We start from the raw sequence: 26,046 nt of genomic DNA on the forward strand, positions 1-26,046 counted from the left end.
ACTCTTCACCTACCTGTTAGGCAAAATATGTGACAATTCTGTGATCTCTGCCTCCAGCTGTGAATCTTCTGAAGATGATGTCTTGGAAAGCAGGTTCTCCTCCACCCAGTGAATGGGCTCAAAGAGAAGTCTGAGAAATGGGCTCGAATATCGTGTAGTCAGACATAAGATTTTTTTTTCACCTGTATTTGCAGAGATACGTTTGAGAGTTTCTAACTTTTTATTTAGAGAACTTTGAAAATATATTGAAAAGAGTATACTGGAGACTAATAACTTTCCCTCCAAAATAGCCCATGTATATTCTATGTGTATAATTAAACTGAGATTGTGGTATTACATTGTAATGGAAGTCCCATGCTGTTTCAATTTATAAAATAAAAGAAAAAGTAAGAGAAAGTAAGCTTCAATACTACTCACGTTTCTCCACCAGTCTCAGCATATCAGAATTATCTTCCTGCAGCGATTGACAGTAGAGCTACTAACTGTGCCAGCACTGAGGTGTGGTGATTTGATTTAGAACCAGGCACTGTGCCTTTTAGATAACTGCAAACCACACAACTGACTTACTAATCTATCAGTCCTGTCACTGGCAAGGCATATGGTGACTGAATGGTGTTTGAAGGCTTTCTTACTGATGTGAAGAATAGGAACCTTAGAAATGTCAATCCATAGCACAAAATAAAGTCTCAGGGGACAGTGGATCTGGCTGGCTGGCTGGACAACTGGACAGAGGGTTATCTTTTTTAAATAAAGACAATAAAATAAATAAAGTTCCCTCATACCAGATGGCCTGATATGAGAACTGTGTAGCTTCCTGCTTACCAAGGTGCTATACTGTAGAAAAAAAATCCTACCTACATTCTAAAAATGATGCTGAGGAAAAAAGGCAAATCAAAAAATACATACTTTTAAAACATGAGCAAGGAAAAAGAAAGGCCCACCAGCCTCTAATAAAAATTGGTTTTTTTAAGACATACAGAAAAAACAATAAAAATTACTTTTCTCATAGTACTATAAATGTTTAGACAAGAGAAGGTTTTATGGATACAGGAATAAAATTGACAGAGCATGACAAAGCTTCTTAGAATAATCTGCTTTAAAATAAATTCTCAATACTAATAATAACATACTGTGTTTTCTTTATGATCCTATAACATTTTTTCAAGATTGTACTGAAAGAAAAAGTAGTAGCATTTCAAAATATTTTACTGATAGACAACCTTGACTAAAAATGTATTTATATTATTTATGAAAGAGTGGGATTTTTCTATGTTCAGGCTACAGTTCAGATTTCTTATATTACCAGTTGCTAAACTACTGTTACAGATCTTCTGTGATATTAAAGCACTACTATTTATACCACAATGTTTACTTCAATATCCAACACGTGAAAAATTAAATAAGATGTTGCAGAGAACACAGCAGGAGTTTTCACCTTTTAGGAAATAATACAATTTTGAATTTCCTAATCACATCTGCTTCTGTTGCCAACATGTACAAACCAGGGATTAAGACATGACAATAAAAGTCAATACTTAATGAGTCATCAAGAATTGGCACATTAAAAATGATAAATTCCAAAGACAGCTACAAGTGTGTTAGTGCAAGAGGAGACCCAGGGTAGGACTCAGAATATGAGTTAAAGAAGTCTTTCTGAAAGCCTTACAAACAGGTCAATTCTGACAAAAAAGGATGTATACAAACCATAAGCTTTTGTTTCTTTCATTTCCTAGCTTCTCTGCATTGCATTGGGAAACAGGTGTTAGTTGTAGAAGTAATGCTGTGGTAACAGAAGCTATCAAGGCATGTGAGGAGGGCAACATTTCTGAAGAAAACTTTATCTCCTTAAGCAAGGATGAAAGAGCGGATAAGAAAACAGAAAAAAAACCTGAAAAAATATGATGGCATATCTCTTCATTAAATTCTCCCATGTCTTTCAAACGGCTTAATTCTTCCAATTGTTTCAGCCAACCTAGCAAAGGTATGTTTCTTTTCCTTATGAATCTTTCTGCTCCATTTTTACTTCACAGAGATATTTTTTTTCTGTTGTCCTTACCCGCATTGTATTGAACAGGAGAATTCTGAAAAGCCACTGTAAAGTCAATTTTAGTGCTAATTATATGCTTCATTGTGCAAAACAGGTGAACAATCACATGAATTTGAAAAATGACAGGTGAACAAAACTTTTTCAAAACAACCCAAAACATAACTAATCAAATCTCTCTGAAATTCTAAGATCATTTTTCACTTTAAACACAGAAGATAACTTCATGGGTAATATTCAAATGTTTTACTTTATTCAGGTATTTTGATTGCAATGGAATTGTATTATATTTTATTAGATCTCTGGAAACTCATCAAACTCTTGATTATGCAGTATGTCTGTGCCATAAATACATAGGAAAAGAAAGAAAGAGATCTTGTTTTACTGAAGAACAAAATTTTCTCCATAATTCTTTCTCATGTTTAGCAGATGATCACTCCATTCTAGTGCCTGAGCCTAGCATTTAGGCTGGGAAAATTTTATGTGAAAAACTAACATTATGGACATTTAACATTTTGTGAAATCTTCTCTCAAAGACCACAAAAGGCACAAAGTCCTTGGTGGCTTCCAGAAAAGATGAAGATAAATAAATGCAACTGTATGTACATTTAGAATTTGACTGAAAGTCTAGTCAGACATCAATGATTATCATAATGTCTCAGTGCCCTAATATATTCTTCATATCTTTAGTAAATAAAATAAAATAAATTTATGGATTGGGGTTTGGATTATACATTTTCCTTTCAAACTAATTTTTCTGGACTATATGTTTCATTAATTTTGCCATTGGCAAACAGGTGAGTATGGAGCAATCAAGCAGTAAATATAATGATCAATATATAATTATTAGCCTTTTAAAATAAAATTCCTAGACATGCAAAAGTAGCAAACCAGAGAAATTAGTAAATTGGGGAAAAGTTACAATAACAGTGTTTACTTAATCAGAGTACATCTTTGTTTTGTCATTCATTGTAAGTGATATTATTCCTCATTACTTGTCATAATTTCTCCTTTGTCTTCTTTCCTCTTTCATTTTCAGTTTTAGAATATCCTTACTGAAAATCAAGGAGCAGAACTGCATCCAGTACTCAACATGTGGGCACATATATGGACAATTTTCTAATTTTTTTAGTGGCTTTCCTAAAAATTTGTAACATTTTAACTTTTGATACCTACTGAACATACATAGACCTTACTTACAGGTCTTAAATTAGTGTGTGTTCTAAGACTATGGCATCTCCTTATATGCATAGAAAATGGGAAGGCTGTATATTGATGGGGGGAGGTCCACATTGTAGTTTAACAATTTATTTTTGGCTGTAGAATGCAAATGCAGAGAAAATTATTCAGAAAAATGTAGTCTGCTTTTCTCCACTCTAAATGACTGCTTTTAAATTAACCCATTTAATTATTTTTCTTGGAAATATAAGATTTTTCTAATATAACATGCAAAATATTTTTTAAAGGCAAAGAAAAATAAAATAAATCAAATATCCTTTTATAGCCTGACATCAGTTTTTCACTTGGTTATTGAAAAGTTGAGAACAGCTATGTGGCTTCATATTAATTGTTAAGATGAAGTATTCAGCAAAAAAGGAGCATATAACTGTTTAAAATGCAGAAAACTCCAGAAAAGAACTTTCTGCGAAACATATGCGCACCTCAGAAATATCAGAAATTAAGGATTTATACTGAATATATTGAAATAACTTAATTCATCTGAGATTTATGAACTCATGGCAGACCTTTTCCAGGTGAATCAGTTGTGACAATAGAGTAATGTAAGAAGTTTCAGTTACCAACATCTAGTTCCAGGAAGAACTGGCAGAATTATCAGAAGACAAATAAATAACTTTTCCACTTCAAAACTAGCACTAAATCAAGAGCAGCCACAGGCTGCTGGGTCCAGGCCTCCATTACCTGAAGTAACCACATAATACAAAGCTGTTGCTATTAGATACATGTTGATATTAAGTGGCTGTTCCACGTCAGTCATCCAACCAAAGGGATTTTGGTATTCTGCAGTAGTGTGGCTTTTGAGTTTATACTTCCAATGATTCTCGTATAACTGTCCCACAGTACTCAATGATCCTCCAAATACGTAGATTTCTATGTCAGCACAAATGAGAAACACTGTTGAAGAGTATTCACTCTTTTTCTAGCACAGTTTAGTTTATGGAAGGTAAAAATCAAGATCTAACTGTGATAAAATGATACAGATTTTAGCAATGCATGATGGATGGATATTCCTCTACTGCACCTGTGCTGTCAATGGGAACATGCTAGCTAGCAGTGAACTAATTAAGGACGTTCTAATTTTTTCTTCCTTTTTCCATCCTCTGTCCACCTGAACCAGCTATCACACACTCTGTTCCAGTATTCATTGAAAAAAATCTTGGGAATGAATGCACTGGGAGGCACAGTATATCTCAGCATGTGAGATAGGCACAGCCATTAACAGATGTATGCTTTATGTAGAGGTCAGAATCAGCAATCATATACTGCACATTCTAAGGAAATTGGTCCTGGCATGCTACAGCATGCATTTCAGACTCTAACTACAGTATGAGCAGACATATCTGTTCTTAATGAGGCCCAGGCCTTTTAAAACGTTTTGTTTATTTGCTGTTTTGTTAGTTTCATTCAGCATCTTTGAAAATGTGGAAAGTCACAAGAAAATCAATGTTAGATTCTGCCTAGACTTAAGGTAAAGTCTCATTTGTGCTTCATTTCACTAGTGTAATCCTAAGGGGATAAAAGAACAATTCTTTTACCACAACACTCAAGATCAGGCAAGAAAAATTCCTTGGGTTCCTATCTAACTGTTAAAATCAAAAGCTTGTAAACCAGCTAGCAACAAACTCAAAAGGAGGATCTTTTAATTCTCTGCTGCCTCCTCCAGAGAATTCCCTGGTTTCACATTCCAGAGTCACACCAATGTTTTCCATGACAGCTCTAGCTGCAGTCCCATCTCAGCTGTTTCTCAGTCACTGCAGTACAAGTGCACCATGGCCTGCTGGCGTTACACGACTTCCAGCCAGCCTGTATCATCAGCATATGATAAATCATTCCGTGTCTCTCCCTGGCTATTCCTTTTGCTGCTGACTTCCCTGTATGCTCCTGCTTATACATTCATTGGATAGGAAATGCTGACACATCCCCAAACCGTAGGCTAAGAACCCTGTTCGTGACCATTTCACAAAGATCTCTAAATCAAATCCTTTGGATACACACAGGTTTTATCACTGCTTTTCAATAGCATGCCATATCCTTTCTATTTCTAAAGATTTGAAGTGAACTAGGTGACCTTAGAGGAGGTAGATTTTCAGGAAAAACTCAGCATTTATCACAAGGCTATCAGACAATTTTATGCAAACATAGATGTTCATAATTAATATGCTTCTGAATAACAGCCTGAAAATATCCTACCTTGTGAAGAATATCCTACAATGACATGAGCTCTAAATGCAAATACTAATTAGGGGAGGACCAGAAAAACATAAATTATTGCCCTCTGTGTAAATATTCATTATTGAAAATTGAGTAAGACAAAACCAATATTCTCCTGTTTTTCACAATGCACTAAAGGACCAACAATAACTGAAGGTTAATTAATACCAAGACTTCAATAGCAAATTCAATAACAGGGTTTCAGATTCAAGTACTGTGTTATCTCAATAACAAAATTTAAAAGGTTTGTCTTTCACTGTTGATTTATATAGCTTCATCTCTTTTATTTCCCAACAGATTTCAAATTTTCTAGTTAATTGGCTGAACCAAAAGGACACGTTACTTACTAAGTATTGCACCAACCAAAAATATTACTTGTCTATCCATCTAAATACCCAGGTTTTAAAAGTTTTCTTTGTTGGGGTATTTTTTTCTTAAAAAAAAAATAATACTTCCCCATGTATTAAGACATTTTTAAAATTATTTCTTTCTCTAAATTATTTGTCTCAATGACAATTTTAGAGAGAAGTTTTTGTGATATAAAACTATTAAAGGGATTAGAAAATCTCAACCAATTCTTTGCCTTTCATTTTCAGAAATGAGAGATTTTGGAAAAAGAAGGTTTGCTTATATGTGAATGTAGAGTTGATGAAATCGAACATGAACATAGTTATAATCCAGACATAAATAACCAAACCTGCAGATAGGCTTAATAGCTTGGCTTTTCATTCTTTATGATAGAAAAAATGAGGTCTTAAAATATTTTTGCTTTGAAGTTATTTGAGATAGAACATGATAAATCTAAAAAGAATAGGCTGGCTATAAATAAATTGAAACTTACGTTTCACTGATCAAAGGAGAGAGGTTTAAGGTAGAAAAAATGTAATTGTTTTTACATACAGTGAATAAATTGAAACTTACGTATGGAACATCACTGATCAAAGGAGAGAGGTTTAAGGTAGAAAAAATGTAATTGTTTTTACATACAGTAGTATGTAAAATGTAGTTGTTTTTTGATATGTTTTGTCAGTGCTATATAAAATGGATCTTGGTAAAGGATCAAGGGATATACTGTCCAGTACAGGGCCTTGGCCTGAATTCCAGAACAAAGACAGGCCACGTTCAGCAAGAGGGTTTGGATAATTTTCTTCAAAAGTCAGTCCTACACTGGGTGTTCTATATAGAGACACTGCTTCAAATATGGGAAGATGCAGGATGGTAGTGCACATAATGTCTTCAACTCAGTGAGAAGGAGAAAAGGAAAGGAAAGACCTTATAGGAAAGACCTTAAGCCTCAACTAGATTGGAGCGATCTTGATAAATCTAGATGTTCCAAAAATTTCTTCTGGCTCTATGGTATTTTTCTTGATCTACTTGATATTGAGGATCATCATCTGAGGAGTCCTCTATTATAAAAGCAAGATTGGTCAGCAACACAGAATAAAGTAAGATATTCAAGTATGGTACTCAATAAGTTGGAAAAGGTCCTAGTGATTACTATTTCTACCAAGAAAGTTGAAGGGTTTTTTATGACAAACCTTTCTTTCTTTCTTTCTTTGGTCACAAAGGAGAAAAAATTGCCTAGGCTTCTACCTCTCTGCATTAGCGTCCTATTTGATTCTGCAAATAAATGGTGAGTATTAACTGATTTAATTACTAGGTACTCAAACACTTTTCTCTGTCAATGCCCTTCACTGGTATTTCACTTAAGTGATCTGGGCAGGTTGTCTGTGGCTGTTAAACACTGTAATTTCCTTAAAGTTAAGACCTCTTGTTCAGTGAAGATTCTGTTGTCAGCCAGGCTTAAGTAGCAGTGATGCAATCCAAGATGTCTTCTAGCAGTGCCACCAATTTCTTGCCTAATTCTAATCTGTATAACTTGCTTCCTTCTGCTGTTAAAAATCCAAGTGGCAGACTACCACAGTTTAAGATCTTCCTGTCATTTACTTCTAAAATGTCTTCTTTTATTTGTGTCCCAGTGCTGTCAACCTGCAAAAAAGCTCCTTTTCTGAATAACAGATTAGCCATGGTCAGAAAGCAGCTGCACTTCTTGATATTGAAATTCCTCTCTTTACTCAATCTTTTCTTTTCTGTCCCCACCTTAAAAAGAACATATGTTTGCATATTCTCTCTGATTAAATAAATTATTCTTATGTTCGTGCTGAGGGAAATACGAGGCTGGATATTTCCATGTTGTATGGCAAATACTAGAATAAAAGCAGTATAGAAATGCCCAAGAAAAAACATCATTAGTAAAAGAATATCAGTAACAAATGCACGTCAGGAATCTTGGATTTTCTGAAATTCTGGCTGGAACATTTTAAATAAGGAACATTTTAAAATAAGAAACATTTTAAAAAGCTAAATATTAAGGCAGCAGAGCAGTCAGGGTGTGGGAGAGGACACCGAAGCTCTGCAGTGATTTGAGTCTCAGTGGGACCTTGGACAAATCACCCATCAGTCATGCAACACAACCCAGGAAGCAGCCTCAGACTCGTGTCTGCTCTGTCTCAAGAGTGCAGCACATCTGAACTTGTGGTGATGGAGCAATTTGGGGTGACTTGTGTGGCAAGTGCTGTGTAATAGGTAATAGAAAGGAGAACAGATTTCTTTTATGTGAAATTGAGGCAGTGAGAATTATAACTAAATGAAATTGAAGAAATGTCTTGACCTTTTACTATTTCACAACAACTGGATTAATCACAACCTCTGGCATCTTACCTGCAAATCAGACCTTTCTTTTTACCTTACAGTAGGGAAATGTTGAAATGCAGTTACAATCATACTTTGTGCATAACTGAATTTCCTTGCAGCAGCCAAGTGATTTGTACAGTTCTGAAAAGAAATGGCCTGTACTTACCTTTCCTTTAGCTGAATACAGCCTATAAAAAAATTAGACCTTCTTTTTACCTTAGAAATGTAGGGAAATGTTGAAATGCAGTTATGATCATACTTTGTGCATAACTGAATTTCCTTGCAGCAGCCAAGTGATTTGTACAGTTCTGAAAAGAAATGGCCTGTACTTACCTTTCCTTTAGCTGAATACAGCCTATAAATGTTTCCAACACTAAGTTCTTTTTTCTATTAAAGATTATTTCAAATTTTACCAGTTCTGTGAAATCTAGACACATGAAATCTCCTACATATATTCTTCCTGTGCTCTGAGTTGCTTACTTTTGCACATTGAATATGGTGGCAACAGCATGTGACTAATTATTCCTCGGCTCAACTTTTGATTTGCAAAGACTTGCAGAGTGACTTCTGTAAGGACAGCAACTTTGGAGGGCCTAAACTCAAACTTGATTTAACTCAGACTTTCTCCGGCAACTGCAATTATTTTTTCCCTGGATTTGCTTCTAGTTCTCTTCTAGGTAAGCAGCACCTACCTTACAGGGCATTGTGAATGCCCCTGGTCTTCCACAGCTTATTTTTGGTTTTATGTCATATATTGGGTCTATGTATCTTAGGTTTCTCTGGTACAAGTTGGCACAAGCCCTGGGTCTTTCAGTCTAACTCACCAGCGGCTGGCTCCTTATCTGAACCATTGGTGAATAGCAGCCTGCTGCCCTGCCTTCCTAAACCCACCCCTGCTTATCAGAAATGAGAAATATTTCAATCCTTTGGGAGTTACACTCTAAGTTCAAAGGCAAGCAAATATCACATGACATGGAATTTTTAAGTCTTTCCTCCTATTTGTTTAAACCATACAGCTGAAAGTAAATCTCTCCTGAACACCTTCTTCAGCAAATCTGTTTTTCAGCCAAGACCTAGGTTTTGTGACTAGTTGCTTATTAATTTATTCTCTATAATTTTAACAACAGATGGAAGGAGATGCAAGCAAGAGCCCTGCTTTATCAAGGCTCACTATATAGGGCTCACTATATTAAAGCATATAGTATTACTTTTAATTTGCTAGAATTAAAGGTAAGTATATTGAGAGCTACTTGAGATGACCACATCTGGTACAGATTATTGCCTCCTTTTAAGGACAGCACTAAAACCAATTTTTGATACCTTTCTAAACTTGGTTTTATCAGACATCTTGTTTTAGTTAAAGTTATTTAGATTCTGGTCATGCAGCCTTTAAATGCCAAAATGCAATATGCTAAGAGAATAGCTGAAGAATCTGAGAATCCAACAGTATTTATGTCTTATTTCTTGTAATGCATTTAGCATGCCATTGAAATGTTCCTTTATGAGCTCCTAGAGTCAGAACTTCAAAATAAAAATCAAATGTTTTATTAGCTATAGGGATATCCAGAACATTTCCTTAAAGTTACCAATTCTTAATTCTTGTTGTCTGTAACATAGATTAATTATTTAAAATTTAATAAATTTATCCGCAGAATCCAACAGACAGAGCTTTGCCACTGAGCTATCTGAATATATTCAAGAGAAGACCCTGAATTCCAAATGTATTAAACCTGTGGTATGGGTCTCATAACTGACTCAGTGCCTTCCTAAGTGGCACCTGATTCACACTGAGGTACCACTGTAATGATATTCATAGCTGTACAATTCGATTCTCTGAACAAGAATTGTATTTAATATTTATGGGATAGTAGCAATGTATATGCCATTTCAAGAAGATGTTACAAATTCTGTCAAGGAAAACAGAACTTTTAGAAAGGCATTTTAAAGTTGCATTTATGGGGCTTAAGTTTTTTTTTTCAGTTTATAAATATTTATATATATTGCTTATATCAATGACTTGGGCTATAATATTAAAGTTTTATCATCAAGGTAAAGAATTTTATGACTGATCCAGTAAGTACAAGAACTGAAAATGGTGCTTTCATGACATGATTTTCCTTGACTGTCACTAATATTCATTCAGCAGGAACAAGAGCATATTATGGATGTTCTCATAAAGTATTTTTTACTTCTGTAAGCTGTGACATTTCCAAGACAGAATTCTTTTGTCTTACATATTCAGCATTTAGGATATCATAGAGAGCAAATTTAAGACATAAGATATAGGCAAACAAAGAAGCAGAAGCAGAAACACCATTTATTATAAAGGAAGTATAGGAGTCTAATAGGATATCAGCCTGGCTAAACAATGGGTTCTTCTTGGACCTCAAGACTTAAGTGGGAAGTTCACAGAAAGCAGAAATTAAGTCAGATTCAAGGGGAAGATGACAGAGTAATAACACAAAGGAACAAAATCAGGAGGTACAAGGCACTAAAAAGACCAAGCTAGTAGGGGACATAAAAAGTAACAAGAGGGGCAATGTAAGTGATAAGGGAAAATTATGTGGGAAATGTAATATATGCTGCAGGAAAATGTCATGCTACAGTTAAAGAAAGATGGAAATTTATTTGTAAATGACATAAAGAATGTGAACTGATGGATGACATTCCTTGTCTCAACATTTTCAAAGAATGAGTGTGATCTGCATTTGGGTGACTGATGCAACTTCTGTTAATGACAAAAAAGATAGTATTTTAACCTATAATAAGGAAAGGGTTTTTGAACACCTATGAAAGTTAGGGACTTTAAAATTATTTGATACAATAACCCTTATCCTCTATAATTTAAAGAGGTGACCTAAGCAATATACTGTAGTGGTTACTCTAAAGAGTTATTGGAATATAGTGATACTGGATGACTAATGAGAAACAAAATAAGGCTTCCTTGGAGCCAAGTATGGTCTGTGAAAACTGAATTATAAATATATAACTTTAATTTTTCAGGAAAATTGTAGGAACAAACAAGTGCCAAGAAAAAAAAAAAAGATGTTTAACAGTCAATGAAAGATTTATTGAGAACAAACAATATCAAGGAAATTTGATTACTTGCTGTAATAGAGAAATAGGACTCGTGAGAAGGGAAGATGCAACAGATGTCCCTTACCATTACCGTGTGTTAATACAGTGCTATTTCTTGTAAACAACCTGGGAACAAGTGCTCTAGATACAACTCTCAGAAGCTGGTTAGAAAACGTGTAACTGAGATCACTATCAAATAGAAAAACATATGTATTTAACTTCTACAAATGCCTACTGACTCTAGTACTGGCTGCTGCAGTTAAGCAAAATGAAACTTCAAGAGAATGGGTTGATGGACTAGAATTGAACTGGATCTTGATAAGCTAGACAAAAGGCCTGAAAAAATAAGATTAAATTTAGTAAAGACAAACATAAATATTTCTATTTTGATATGAGCAGTCCGTAGCATAACTACAAGCTATGAAATATCTCATTTGGCAGCAGTGATACAGAAAAAGTCCTTCTGGTAAAAGGGATTACAACATGACTATGACTCAAACATTGACATTTTTGGAAAGGGCACATAAACAGAGAGAAAGTATGTACAAACAGCAGTGTAGCTGTATCTTAAGATCATTGCTCAATTTTAGGCACCTTGATTCATGAAACATATTGATCAGTTGGGCACAATCCAGTGAATGATCAAAGGTTTAGAAAACATCAAAACCAAGAAAAAAAAAAGAAATGGTTATTTAAAATCCAGGGGAGATAAGGTTGTAGAGGCACCTGACACTAGCCTTTAAAAACATAAAAGACTGCTGCAGAGAGGAAAGGAACAATTTGCACTTCATCATGCACAGAGCAAGAAATAGTGCTCCTAAATGACAGCAAGAAAGATTCAGTTTAGATGTGAGGAAAACCTTTTTAACAAAAAAGGTAATAATCCAGTAGAACAAATTGCTTTGGATGCTGTAGAAATAATTTGAAGTGTCTGAGAATAGGTTAAAAAAGTACCAGTAAAGATCATTTAAAGATGGTCTAGCCATAAAGAGATGGGAAAGGATGAAGCACTGCATTTTCCAGGTCTATTTTCTACCAATTCTGTGGACCTGCTAGAAAATGTTGACCATTGACCAAAATTATACAAGGCTGTGTCAAGTACAGCAGAATCCTGTAATGGATGTGTAATGCAAACAGCAGGGACACAAAGTGTAAATGCTTGTCAAGCTCAACAGAGCTCAAATTCAAGGCTGGGCTGCTGCTGAGGTTATCAATAAATGTGTAACAGGGAATGCTCCTGATTCTGAGATGGAAGTTTTCAACTCCTACCTGGGAAACTGGGAGAGCTGCCTACAGATCTTAGCATTCTCCTTTTTTCCTTCTATAGTATTTGAAGAATTGGATGTACAATATTTATATTAAAATCCCTCCCTATCATTGAGGTCAATGTCTATAGAGCCTATCTGGTGATCTAAGCTGCTTTATAAGCCATATTCTAGAAAATCTGAAAAATACTAAATTTCTGTGACTTCTTCCAGAGAAATTGTTTGATAAACTATAGCTAAAGAACATGATACCTGAGTCCCTGCTGATGACTTGCTGTTAAGGATATATTCCTGCTGTCCATGATATGCAGCTTATCTTGTATTACTTGCTTCTGCTATGAAGTACAGTGAGATCTCCTGAAAGACTATCTCCATAGTCATTCCAAGTAATCATTTTACAATATTTTCAAGGTTATAATTTTAGACTTTTTAAGAAACATGATGGGGATGAGTAAGATCAAGAACCAGAAGGTAATAGGAGTCACCCTTTTCTCCTTCTCACAGGACACAACAGGCTAATATTTTTTTTCCTTTTTTCCTCATGCCAGGAGTCAAAGAAAATCCACTGCTGGCAGAACCTCAATGTATGTCCAGCTTTGGCATTCCATCCCTGCTGCCTAATATGCTGTTAATACTTTAATAATACAGCGAATCCTTTCACCAGCCTCACCAGAACACCAACAATATCTCCATTTTTCCTTCCTCACAATCCAAGCTCTATCTTACCTGAGCACAGCAATCTCCCCTGTATCCCTTCAGCTTGCTCGAAACTTATTAGTCACTTGGATGTTTCAATGTAGTTTGAACAGTGATGTAATACACATGATTTCAGTCCTCTGTAAAAAAATTTATAGTCATACTCCTGGCCTTTGTGTTTTTGATACCTCCTACTGATAGAATTATGCTAACTGCTGTGCATGGTTTTTCAAGACAGATCACAGAGAAGTTTTATGTGCTAGTTTATATAATTTTCACATACTTTCTCACAGCACAGCATACTATCATGGAAATTCCTGATTTATGAGAAGAATTATGAGAAGAAAATTATGTGCTTTTGAATGACCTAAGAAATAAGTTCTGGAAAGTCTCTTCTTAGAATGACATATTATTCATTTATCAAAAATATATTTAAGAAAATTATGTGTGAACTCTGAAAATATTATTAGCTTTGGCATGAATAATGGTTACTTCTTTTTGCTTTTGTGAACTCTTCAGCAAAAAATTACAGATGCTACACAAGACCAGTACATGAGCAATACTTGAAAATCTGATGATGTAATAGAGCTACACTCTTGAGTAGAAACCAAAACACAAGTCATACAAAATACAACTTCGAGATAACCTAAAAACATCTAATAAGTGAGAGATCTACAGCCCAATTAAATTGAGTAGTGCAAATATAAAAGGCAAAACAATTTTGAGTCTACCAACAATTGCCTATAGCCTGAAGTGAAATGATGGCACAGAAAAGTTACATGACCCAGTGGCCAGGTGTCCAATAATTTACTACAGGCTGCCTGGAAGCTGTTGACAGAAATACTGTCAGAAATAGCATTTAAGAGATACTGATCTGTAGAATTCAGTCTCTCATCTCTCACAGAGTTCATAGGTGATCACATTCACTTTCTCTAATTAGTAAGGGAAAGCAAATAAATCCTTTGTATCTTTTTTTTTTCCCCGTCTGTGTAAAATCCAAACATACTGTTTAACAGTGGGAGATGATAAACATTAGAAGTGTCTATTTATATCTTTGTGCTCACAGACCTGTAAGGAAACCCGTTAGTACTGGGAATATTATCCTGTGCTTACAATTAATTTCTCTCAAATAAAATGCTGATCATAAAATTAATTCAAAGGCATAGTCAAACATTAATGTAGCTGAACTATGTATGAAATTTTTATTTTGGAAAAGACTCCTAAAATCAATGAGTTCAAGCATTAACCTATCATTGCCATGATCACCACTAAACCACGTCTCTAAGAAGTTAGCAGATGGATAGTCAATCACCACAAACACTCCTGGATTAAGCAGCTCCATATAAAGATTTATTTTATCTGTAAAAAGGAAATATACTCTTATATTTTTATTGCAAAAATATATGTTATAAATTCAAACTGTGCCTCCTTCATCTGGAAGCCTCATTAATTAAGCAAAATTGGTAAGTTAGTTAGTTAGTATTTATCTCCACACTTTTTCATTTCAATTAGCTAAACTCCATTAACTTCAATGACTACTCCATTCTTACTTTTGTTATCATTTAATTATGACCACAATTAAATCGAGATGGGAGGTATTTAAAAGCAAACACAAAATCAGTGAATGCTTCAAGAAACAAAAGATAGGATGATCATTAATGTCAGAAATGGCTAACTTCTTGAGATTAATGTCTCTCTCAAAAGGCAGTAGTTACCCATTCAACATTACAGGAGAACAGTCTTTTAAGGAGATTCAAGGGATTCTTTGTTTTCTACATAGTCACAGTGACCACCCTTTTGAGTATTTTTGTAATAATTTTTACTTAACCATTAAATAAGGAAACTAAGCTTCTCTGTTGCCACCAAGAAAGAAAGAAAGACATAAACGACCCTCCCATCCTGTATTTTTACACTTCTATTCTAAGTTTGTACTCTTGGCAGGGCATTGGTATTGAAACCAGCTCTTAAACATTATGCTTGAAATTCAGGCTTACAGGGCTTCACCTAGGTGTGTGGGGCAAGATAATTAACTCATTAATTGTTGTGACTGACAAAAGGATAACAAGACTTAACAGTGATGGATTTTAGGCTACACACATGCTAGGCCTTTATTCAAGGGAGAGATTTTAAGCTTTTCAAAGAGTGATTGGATTCTGCATGTGAGATCATTTAATAAAGAATTTCATGCCTACATTATTCATACCCAGGGTATATTGATTCTTTTATGTTTAGAAATCACTCACTACATTTTGTTACTTATAGTTCATGAGCTACTAGCTGCAAAAAGGAAAAATTCTATGTGTAAAACTCAGGGGATACTACCTTAATTCCACTTAAATTATTTTAACCTGCAGCATCAACACAGGTGTGGGTCATTGAATATTTTTAGGAATCAGGCCAAAAAAATTCCAGCATATCTACTGGGATAAAATTCTTGTCTAACAGGAGCTGATGTGAAAACTCCAAATCTGGAAACAAAGGAAATACAAGCAACTGGGAAGAGCATAACAGCTTGCGAGCTGAGGGGCTATAGAAAGATTATTTTCAGGTTCTGCTGAAACAGACATCTCAAGAACAATTCTGGATATGACCTAAAGGAAAACCAATTCCCCTAGCTAGTCACAATGGTTTGCAGCCCCACTAGTAAATATGGTTATTATATAAGAGCTTTTTCCTTAATCTCTTGTTGACAGTATTGGGGGATTTTATATTGTAAGGACTATGTGTTTGAAAAAAACCTCACCTTTAACCACAAAACAGGATGCAGACTGGCTTTGGATTAATACTTAATGAAGAGCAAAATCAGAAACAGAAGCGAAGTCAAGACCACTAATCTGGAAAGCATTATCTCTGAAAGTAGCCAGTTAGGGCACTTAAGAAATGAAGACAGAAATTAGGTGAGATACCATGTAAATTCTTATGTGACAGGATTGTCCTCTATAGATATTTATGCTCCAGTATGCTTACAAGCCTAAACTATAGAAAACTTGTGTTTCCTGATGTTATTTCTTATATGCCTAAAATATTTTTTGGTGTTCATAGGACTTAATATATTTTCCCAGGTATATTTCAACTTAAAAACTTTTACTTTTCTTTTTAATGGAGAATGAATCCATTCTTTTCTGTATAATTGTGAGATTTAGCTTCAGCATCAAGAGGGATATCTCCTTTCAAGAACATGTTGTTGAAAAAAAGCCTCTGAAAACTGTGGAACAGTTGACTGCACATTCTGATTAGGTGCATATGGAATACATGGATAGTTCATATCTCTTGTCAAATGTTAAGGCATACCGATACTGATTGACCCTTGATTTTTATTTCAAAACAATTCAAACTAAAAAGTAAAATCTCATTAGAAAAGCTTCTAAAGGAAGACAAAACAAACCCAGGCTGTTGCTCCTTTCTATCATTTACCTCGGATTTGTGAACAGAAGGGAAAATAACTATGTTAAGTAGTAACCTGGCACACACTCCCCTTCCACAAAGACAGGGTTTTACAGCTGGCAAACAAACTATTCCCTTGCAACAGAGCTTTAGCAAAAAGCTAAAGCTGTCTGTTCTGTCTATTTTGGATGAGATGGCATATTGAATATGTCAGGCTTGGACTCTGCACTTTCCTGAAATCTCATCAAAACCTAGTGCCTGAACATCTGAGTCAGATGTCAGGAGTGACAAAAGGGCCAGCTAAATGCTTGCGGCTGCCCAACCGGCAAGCTGCTGCTCTGCTGTCAGAGAGTAATCAGTTTGATAGGTTTTGTCACACATGGAAAGCAGTGATTTTGGAAAGAAAACCAACAAACAGAGAGCTAGGCTTAGAGCAAAATAGTTGGTGTCTCTATGGTTTTAAGTTAGTGTTACTTTCAGGCATCTCACCTCATTTCTTGGATGGGATTATGAGCAGAGTGTACTTCCTCATTCAGACCTACTACTCACCACGTTTGTAATGTGGTTTCGGTGTGAAAAACACTAATATCAGCTCAGATACACCACTTGGTTCAGTCCTTTGAAAGGTGCAGTGACACCACAAGCATCTGATCCTCATTTGCTTAAAGATTCATTCTCACTCACTCAAATGAAGGAAACTGCAAAAGCCCAACCAAAATACCTGCTCTTTGCCTCCACAGTCCGCAGACAAGGACAGGCAGAGGTTTGGTCCTGCTTGTGGGAAACTGAAGACAGCAAAAGAGAGAAATTAGAGAGCATGGTGTGTTTATTCCCTCCCTTCTGCCAGGCAAACACGCTGAGGAGCTATTGAAAGATCTGTGTCACTGTATGTGTCTCTTTGGACAACCAAATAATTATGTGTCCTTTCTCACTGAGCTGCCTGAGGAAGTGGAACAGAAAACCTGGATCGTTCTCAGTCCTAGAGGATAAAACCTTGATCCAAACAATCAAATCCAAAATAAGTGTTGTTTACCAAGGTCTATTAAGCAGGGGGAACATGTTACTGAAAAACTTTCTAGCAATTAACAGATGTTTCAACACCACTTGCAGTTGAATTCAGTGTTAGTAAAACAACTTGTAAGAAAGTTAGAATCAGTGAGCTATTTCCGTATTGAAATTGTTAGATCCAGATGATTTAGATGCATGTGGCATGAAGGCACCAATTATTGATGGTGATTCTTATGGTCATGCCGAATTCTAAATGCTGTAGTGGTAATGAATAGAGCTTTCCCACCCTTCAGTGATAAGCCACCATCCTGGAATAAGAAGACATGAAGATCTCAATTTTTCCACTATTTCCCAGCATATAGGGTGTCGAGTGTGCATATTACTGTAGAATTGCCATTCTCATTTATTAATTTACTGCTACCCCACATAACACCAGAAAAAAAAAAAAAGAAGAAAAAAAAAAGAAGATGTTCAAGGGCCTCCTCAGCTTCTCCTTAGTTTCTCAGCTGTATCCTAAGTTGTGTGACCAGGCTAGTTTAGCACTTGTTGAAGGACAGTTATTTTGTGAGATGGCTGCCTAATGGCAATCCTTGGAGCTGGGTCCTGATGCTGCTCCTCCTGCCTTGTTCTGTTACTTCTTTCTAGAAATGAGTGAGAGAATATTTTCCCTCCCTTTCCTTTCCAGCACTGTTTCTACATTTGTCCACAAAACTGAAAGGTGAAGATTTAAATCTTTTTAATCTGAGGTAAAAGGACCAAGATCTTGGGATACTTGGTTTGATATCAGCAGAGTAAAATCACAATGAATTGGATCAGTTGCTCTTAAATGCTCATTCCTCAGAAATAGATTGCATTTACCACATCCAAAGCTATATTTCAATTTTCAGCTTTACTACAACCTCTATTAGACTATTAAAGAGCATTATTAGTGATCCATGCGGATTTTCAGAAGGAAAATCCCATCTCAAAATCTAAATGTAAATTATGTGAAGGATGAAAGTAGGTGGTTTCTGCTCAGTAATTCAGGGCTGAAAAAAATTAGAATGAGATAAAATCAAATGTTGTTTTAAAATTTTATTCTTTATAGTGAGGAGGAAAATATTTTCAAATGCATATATTTTCTGCATAATAAATTCTGGTGGACTTCATTAAAAGAGTTATCGTCTAGGAAAAAAACCACTAAATTATTCTGTGATTCGAACCACAGAATTTCAATATTGATTAGGCTCCGAAATAGAATTAAACGTAGTCCATCCTTGCCATAACTATAAATAATATATTCTGAGGAAAACCTATTCTTCAAATGTAAAACATATTCACTACTGGTTGCATTAAAGTTAATGAAAAAACTAATTTAACAGTTAGGATACTGTATCTCATGCTCTTGCCGCATGCCTTTGTGAAAGAAGGAAATGCAAGTATCATTTTTAGCAATATTATATACTGATTCTAGGTGGGGTTATCTATTTAATTTAATGATTTATTTAGCTTTTTTTTCCCATGTACAGAATCATGTGTTTACCAATATATCTGCTGAAATTTTTTATAATCCAAACATCTCCACCTTTTAAACCAGTCAGGTTTTCAGGCTTCCTTTCGAATACAGATAAATAGTATTGCACTAATGAAAATACTAAGAATGAGGAGACAAAAAATATTGCATTTTCATTGATCTCAGGTGAAAGTAAAATTGTTTAGTCTGTTGAAATTTTCTGAGCTACAGGGATTACTCAGGCTGTGAGACAACATACAAAAGCTTGCTTGACTTACGATTTAATCTGAAATTTTATTGTGGACTGAGTTGCTCACATAACTTTTGGTGAAGGAAGAAAATGGTTTTATTTGGTCTCTGAATTGATGAATCGTCTCAGGTTTGATGGATGTCTGAGACAAATTTCAAGGGAGGTAGAGAAGGAAAGAGAGGTTGAACACTGTGTTACTGCATATCTGACTTTAAAACAGTGACTTTTAAAACAAGTCACTTTTTATAAAACTTCTTAATTGCAGGGAAATTATTGTTATTTGAAGCAACCTTAGTAGATAGTGGAATATAGTCTCCTGGTTTACTGTCTGAAATTTAAATAAAGTGTTACAGGACATGTAATAAAGGACCTAAAAGAACATTTCAGGGAATAAAATGCCATCTACTTTATTACCGAAAAGCATGCAGGAAAGGGACCTGTAAGTAGAGTAAGCAGCATAAATTTATGTTTATGAAGTAAGGCATAAATATTCACAAAATAAGCCAAAGACTTTTTTAACAATAAAACCAAGTAAAAAAAATGCTGATTGCTGGTTCCTAATCCATTGCTCTGTCTCATTAATGGGCACACAGTAGATACAACTGTTTCCTTGCTCTTTGATGGCTGTTCTATCCTGGTTGTTCTGGTTTTTTTTGGATAGGAACTTTTTGGTACCATTTAACAGCAAAGACTATTTTGAATGCATGGCCTAGAAGGGCTGTGATCTCTGGTTCACTTTTATACACATGTGGCACGGCAGCAAGAGTAAAATATGCCTAAAAATGTAATAATGTGACAATTGATTCATTTTCTATATAACATTTAAAAATATTTGCACATCAATTCAGCCTCTCTAGTTTTGAATACCTTATGATGGGCATAGATGTTTTACTATAGGGTACTCATTGAATTTTACTTTCCCCTGAGTTTTTGAGTTTTGATGTTATTTTTGTTGACACTATCTTGGGTACCCTTATGCTCTGCTTCATTATATATATATGTGAGGTTTGAACTTAACTTTTTCCTTCCATTAGAATTCAGTGGTATTTAGAGACCGAATTATTCTCTTTTTCTTTGCTAAGCTTTGACTGAAATAATAGTAGCTGAAATACATTGAGTGTTACTCCTTAGGTCTTTTCTTTTTGCCTCTAAGTCTTATTAAAGTGGAGTTACACTTCTAATGGCCTCTTTGTTTATTTCAAATAATCTTTATTTATACTTCTCTCTTTCTATTTGATTTTAACAATAGTGTTTTTTCCATGTTTGTGTATCTGTAGAGGAAGCCTCTGTTCCCAGTAATATGAACTTCTAGTAATATGAAGGGTTTGTGATCCTACAAGTTGGATTTTACTGTACTTATCTCTGGTTATTTAATTACATAATTCACTTTAATACAAAACTTTATGTACTTTTGAAAAGATTTATATTCCAGCACAAATCTACATCCCTATGCATCCTAATTTTATTACTCTAGTTTCTGTTGTCTTTTCTGTCTTACTTTCTTGTCTGCAGCTCTCTAATTAAAACTGTCTGTAGTTTGTTTTAGGAGAGAGTTATAAGGGCAATGCAGGGAAAACCCCTTCATTTAGCCATAAGATTTATTAGATAATCTTACAGTCTTTAAGGAAGAAGAGTTAACCATATTTTTTTGCATATTAGTCAAAACCAAATAATCAAAAATTCATAACCACACTTGTGCCTGGTTTAAAGACAATTTACCTTGAAACAAATGGAAATACATTGCAGTCTGAGAACCTTCAAATCCCACCCTTACCACAAGGGGAGTCTTAATTCCTCAGATACCATTGATGCTCAGCACCTTCCTGAAGATGCCTTTTGAAGCCAGGGTTCCAGACAGGCCCACACTTCAGCCCATGCATTTTAATTAGTGTTCAGATGTGCTCTTGCGTTTTGAAGAAAGGTGAAACAAGAGACAGCTGCTGGTCTTCAGCAAAGCCAAATGAAATTAAAAAGTCTAACCCACATGAATGCTTGAACACTGGAATTAATACGAAAGATGCTGACAGGCTCTTTTTATCAGTCACCTTTCAAACATGTTTAATTGAGATCACCACAAGAGTATCATATTAATATGTAGAGGAGGTAATATTAAAGAGAACAGGTGAGATGAGATCACAATGGAATTTTTGAAGCCTCTTTTATTTATAAGGACCTGGGAAGTGCCCCAGGAGTTATATAGTATCATTAATCCATTTAAGAGGCATGTGGGCTAAAATGCAAAAAAAAAAAAAAAAAAAAAAAAAAAAAATTTAAAAGAAAAATCACAAAAATTTTCTCTAAGCTGAATCACTCAAAATTTCTCATAAACATAGAATACAGAAATCAGCATCAGCAGACAATGTAAGCAATGTGCTCTGATCTTCATCCCTCACAGTGTTGGGTGCTTTTCCCAAAACAGGAGAGCTACTAAAGGCCTTCTCTGTTATCTCCATACTCCTCTGGATACAGAGCCCTGCAGGGCTGCAGCATGGCCTGGATCAAGCTGTTGGAAGACTGTTCTCAGCAGTTCTTCCATTGCCCTTTGGGGAAAGGTAACACCACCCCCATGACCAGCCCAAAAGGTGGGAGAGGTAGTAACTCTTACGCTTGCAGAAGACAGGTAATATTTTGGACTGTTATTAGAGAAACTAGTGAGATAGTCAATTTGGGTACTACAGCAATATTTACAGACATTTTATAATAACTATTGTGACTCTTTATTAGGAGACCACTGGTTCGTTTTGCTGGTTTTTTTTTTTTTTGTTTGTTTTTTTCTTCAAATTATCATAAGATAATTTGGTGCTAATCATTTTCTTTAATGAACAAAATTTGTTATCACCATAAAGTTGGTATCTTCAGATACTTTTTAGAAGTAATGTCACAAATTATAAATTCCTGATGAGCTTTCTAAGGTTAAATTGTATTTTGATATATATTGACATTTTAGAGGATATATATAAGGAGCCAGCTCTCATATTTTACAATGAAAACCAAACTTCAAATAAAACTTCAATATTTTTTCTTTCCTGGTGAGTATTAAGTTCAAACTACACTCTCTTATTGTTGTCTTTTGTGTGGGCAGGAAAAGGAGGAGTCGTGAAGAAACAAAAAAAAAACAACCAAAAACCAAAAAAAAGAAAAACCTCACTATTTATTCAAAGACATTAAATTAGAATCTCATTCAAACCTTATTAGTCTTATTTGGGGAACTCCCACTGGCTTTAGTCATATTCTGCTCCAGCTCTTTAGTTAAGTAATTAATATTCTGAATCACACTATTTTAAGGATCATGTAATTTATATTTTGGTATTCTTCTGACTTCCAGAGCATTAGGGAAAACTGCCATGAGCAAAAGTGTACAGTTCATCTGAGACAGCGTGCTGTTTTACTGCACAAATCTTGTTTTATTGTCTGTCTGTAAACAAGTTGTCTCCAGATAATTAAATGGAACCGTACTTGAAGGCAAAGTGGTCCAACCTTCACTCTCTTAGGATAACATTTTAACCAAGTGGATTATATTTTCTGTCTTCCAGTATTATACACAGCCAGTTTATCCTGACACTGAGAATAGTTTGTTCAGATTCTTAGTAACCAATGCAACAGACAAAATACATTATGAGTCTTCAAGGCTGTGGGTGCCTCTGACAAAGTGTGGAGATTGCATTTCATGACGTTTCATAGCCCCCACCAGTGACAGGGACAATTTGTATCCCCTTCTACCTGTTACCTTTCTCTCTCTGTGGCAATTTTGTATTTAGCTTTCTAGTATAATTTCCCAACTCTCCATGTATCTGGGAAGGAAGTTCTTCTATTCTACAAATATATAGAATTTAATTTGTTTTTTAATATACTAGTAGAAAACTAATGGAAAACTTATGAGATACTTTCTACAGTCATTTGAATCAAAGGTTTATAATGTCATGAACACTACAGATAGAAAAAGAAAGAGTGCATGTAATGCTTTGGGATCAGGGAGTTAGCAGAATTAATTTCAAGTGCCTGTGTCAAAATATAGTTAGGCTAGTACTACAGAAGATAATTAGTCCACAAAGAGAAGCTGAAAGAGGACATCTTCAGAGAAGCTAATACACTAGAAGCGACATGAGCTGCAGTACCCTGATGTTTGAGATAATTGGCTGTACCAGAGATTTGTCTTTACTGTTTTTTACTGACTGAAAATATTTCCATTTAAAACTGTTTTAGGTTCCAGTGGTATTTGTCTTCCTATAATTTATCCCTCCCAAAGGAGAAGTGAAAAAAAATAATCCTAGTCTGTTTCATGTTTGACACACAAATATGTTTCTGCATATTCAAGTCTTGAGCACAGCTTTTCTTGTACCTGTTTTCCTTATATTTGTTTGTTGTTCATAAATAATAATTTGTGACTACTCAATACACTGATAAAATACACTCTCAGAGATTTCAATAATTCTTAATGGTCTTAAGGGTCTTTTGAGGAAAGACTCAAAAGGAGGTGCTCAGTGCCTCCCTGAGTCTGTATTTCTCAGGCCTTTCACTGACCTTTGTGTCGTGAGTTCAGTGGTGAAACATCCTTTGACTGAACTGTTACACAGCTAAGGTAGAATGGCACTGGCCACACCAGGAACTCCTGAAGTAAAGAACAAGAGCAATCAGTTATCTCTTGACAAACTTGCAATTTTCTCTATCAGAGCTGTAGCCTAAGGAGAGCAGTATTGTTATTGCTGGAGTTTTGAAAAACCATTTTCCATGGTATTGGAACAATTCCTTTGGAAACTCATTAGCTGTTGACCTGAGAATGGAAAAAAATAGTGTTGGCTAAAGCAAGTCATCTTGAGACCCGATTAACACCAGTCCTAAATGACTTGTTTTGAGCTCTCCTGGACTGCAGTGGACTGTGGCAGTATCTGCCTGTGAGTGGGATAGCTCTCAGAACCTGCCAGCTCTCCAGTGTGGAACACTTAGAGAACCTGATGACAGGACCTAGGCTGATACTCTCAATTCTTGATGCTCAATACTTTGCCCATTGAGAAAGCCCAAAGCATTGTCATTTCAATAACTCTTGAGGGGAATTTTTCACAGGTGTATTCACATACTCCTACATCTGTGTGGGCGTTGATCTGAGTGCCTTAAAACAAGCATAGCATTAATATGAGGAATACATGGCTAGGTCACTGTTATAATTGTAGTAAATTCTATTGAACCACTTTATAAATTAGTCAGTAATAAACTGCTGCCATAATCCTTTTGACATAAACTGCTTATCAAGTCGGGGAATAGGATGGGAAACAGACACAAATAGAATTCCCTCTGACAAGGAGTTCAGGTGACAAGGTGGTCCTTTCTGAACCTCATGACCCAAAAGCACAGTCTCCCTTGCCTCTTGCATTTCCCTACTAAATTTTTAGATATAAACCATAGATCAAATCTGGGACAAAGATTGGACTCCGTCACACCTGGACTCCGTGAGGAATTAAAAAGCAAGGAGCCCTCTCTGAACCTTGTGACTCAACGGAGGGTGTCCCTCTTAAAACTTTATCTCCTTTTTAACCCCAGTCTACACATAAATAATTCTAAATAGATCCTAATTTTCATATGCTTGTGTACATTACATCCATGTAGTAATCAATAGAGTGAACCTTGAAACCAAATTTTGTCATAATTTTGCAAATGTACATAAAACCTGCCTTTGCTGATACCTTTTTCCATGATGCTTTAAGAAGCCCAAAACACTCATTTTGCTACAGCATTGTCTCTTAATGTTTATTTAAATGATTTTATCATATTTTATAATGTTTTGTTAGTGGCATTTTCTTTCATGTACTTTTGAACCAGGAGTCTCTGCATTTTTTATACTGTTGGATACTGGAATTGAATTACTGGAAAGTGTCTTCCCTTATCCATCTATGATCAGAATACTTGTCCTATGAAATCTGGAGAAAGGAAATCAGGGATTCACTCATGCATAGTTCTCAATGCTCATCTGAACTAAGGTTCCCAACTGCTGCCATGGTTTGGACCACAGACATGAGAGTCCAGTTTCAGGTGGTTTTTGTTTTTTTTCCCAAGTCCTCCATGGAGTTGGACAGTGCTCTCTGCTGAGAGACTGACCCTATGCTACAATAACTATGTTTTTTGCAAACAGTAGAAATGCCAGAGAATATACTGAGGCTCATCAGCACAAAAAGCATTTCTTGTGTTAACCAGAAACCCTCCAGCCTTCTGACAGCTGAATAAATGGAGCCTTGAGCTTAAATATAAGACATGTGGAAAAGGACCAAATTGCAGGCCTAGGAGCTTCCAGATAGGAAAATAGAAGAAAGAATTTGTCCTTTAAACTCCAAACACAGGAAAGTGACACCATCTGTCATGCTCTCACACATTTTTATCAATGACTTCTGACCTCTGGAGACACCAGAAAATCATAGCTCTGTTATTACCTATTTTGGACCACAAACTAAATCTTATATTATCTGAATCTATTTTATTCCCGGATCTCCCATATTGTGTAATCTTTTAATGGCTTTTTTCCCTTCACTGGTCTTTGTGATACTCACAACCACATCCAGTTTGTTATCAATTCATGGCCAAGCTAATCTTCTGTGTTTAGAGAGCCAACACTTTAAAGTGCAGTTAGCATTCACATAGGTCAATTATTTTATACCCGTGTATGCAGTAAGGTTTTTCCAACATTCAAAATTAACAA

General features: G+C 35.4%; 1 long non-coding RNA gene across 1 annotated transcript in view; it reads left to right on the plus strand.

Moving 5' to 3' along the window:
• The first annotated feature begins 1,871 nt into the window (after positions 1-1,871).
• Positions 1,872-26,046, plus strand: part of LOC120501087 — a 36,545-nt gene continuing 12,370 nt past the window's right edge. The window contains exons 1-2 of the long non-coding RNA XR_005627226.1: positions 1,872-1,981; positions 7,063-7,127. This is a non-coding gene — a long non-coding RNA (uncharacterized LOC120501087). The remainder of the gene's footprint in view (positions 1,982-7,062; positions 7,128-26,046) is intronic.

Source organism: Passer montanus, unplaced genomic scaffold, assembly GCF_014805655.1.
Source record: "Passer montanus isolate IOZ18808 unplaced genomic scaffold, ASM1480565v1 scaffold2, whole genome shotgun sequence".
NCBI classification, from domain to species: Eukaryota; Metazoa; Chordata; class Aves; order Passeriformes; family Passeridae; genus Passer; species Passer montanus.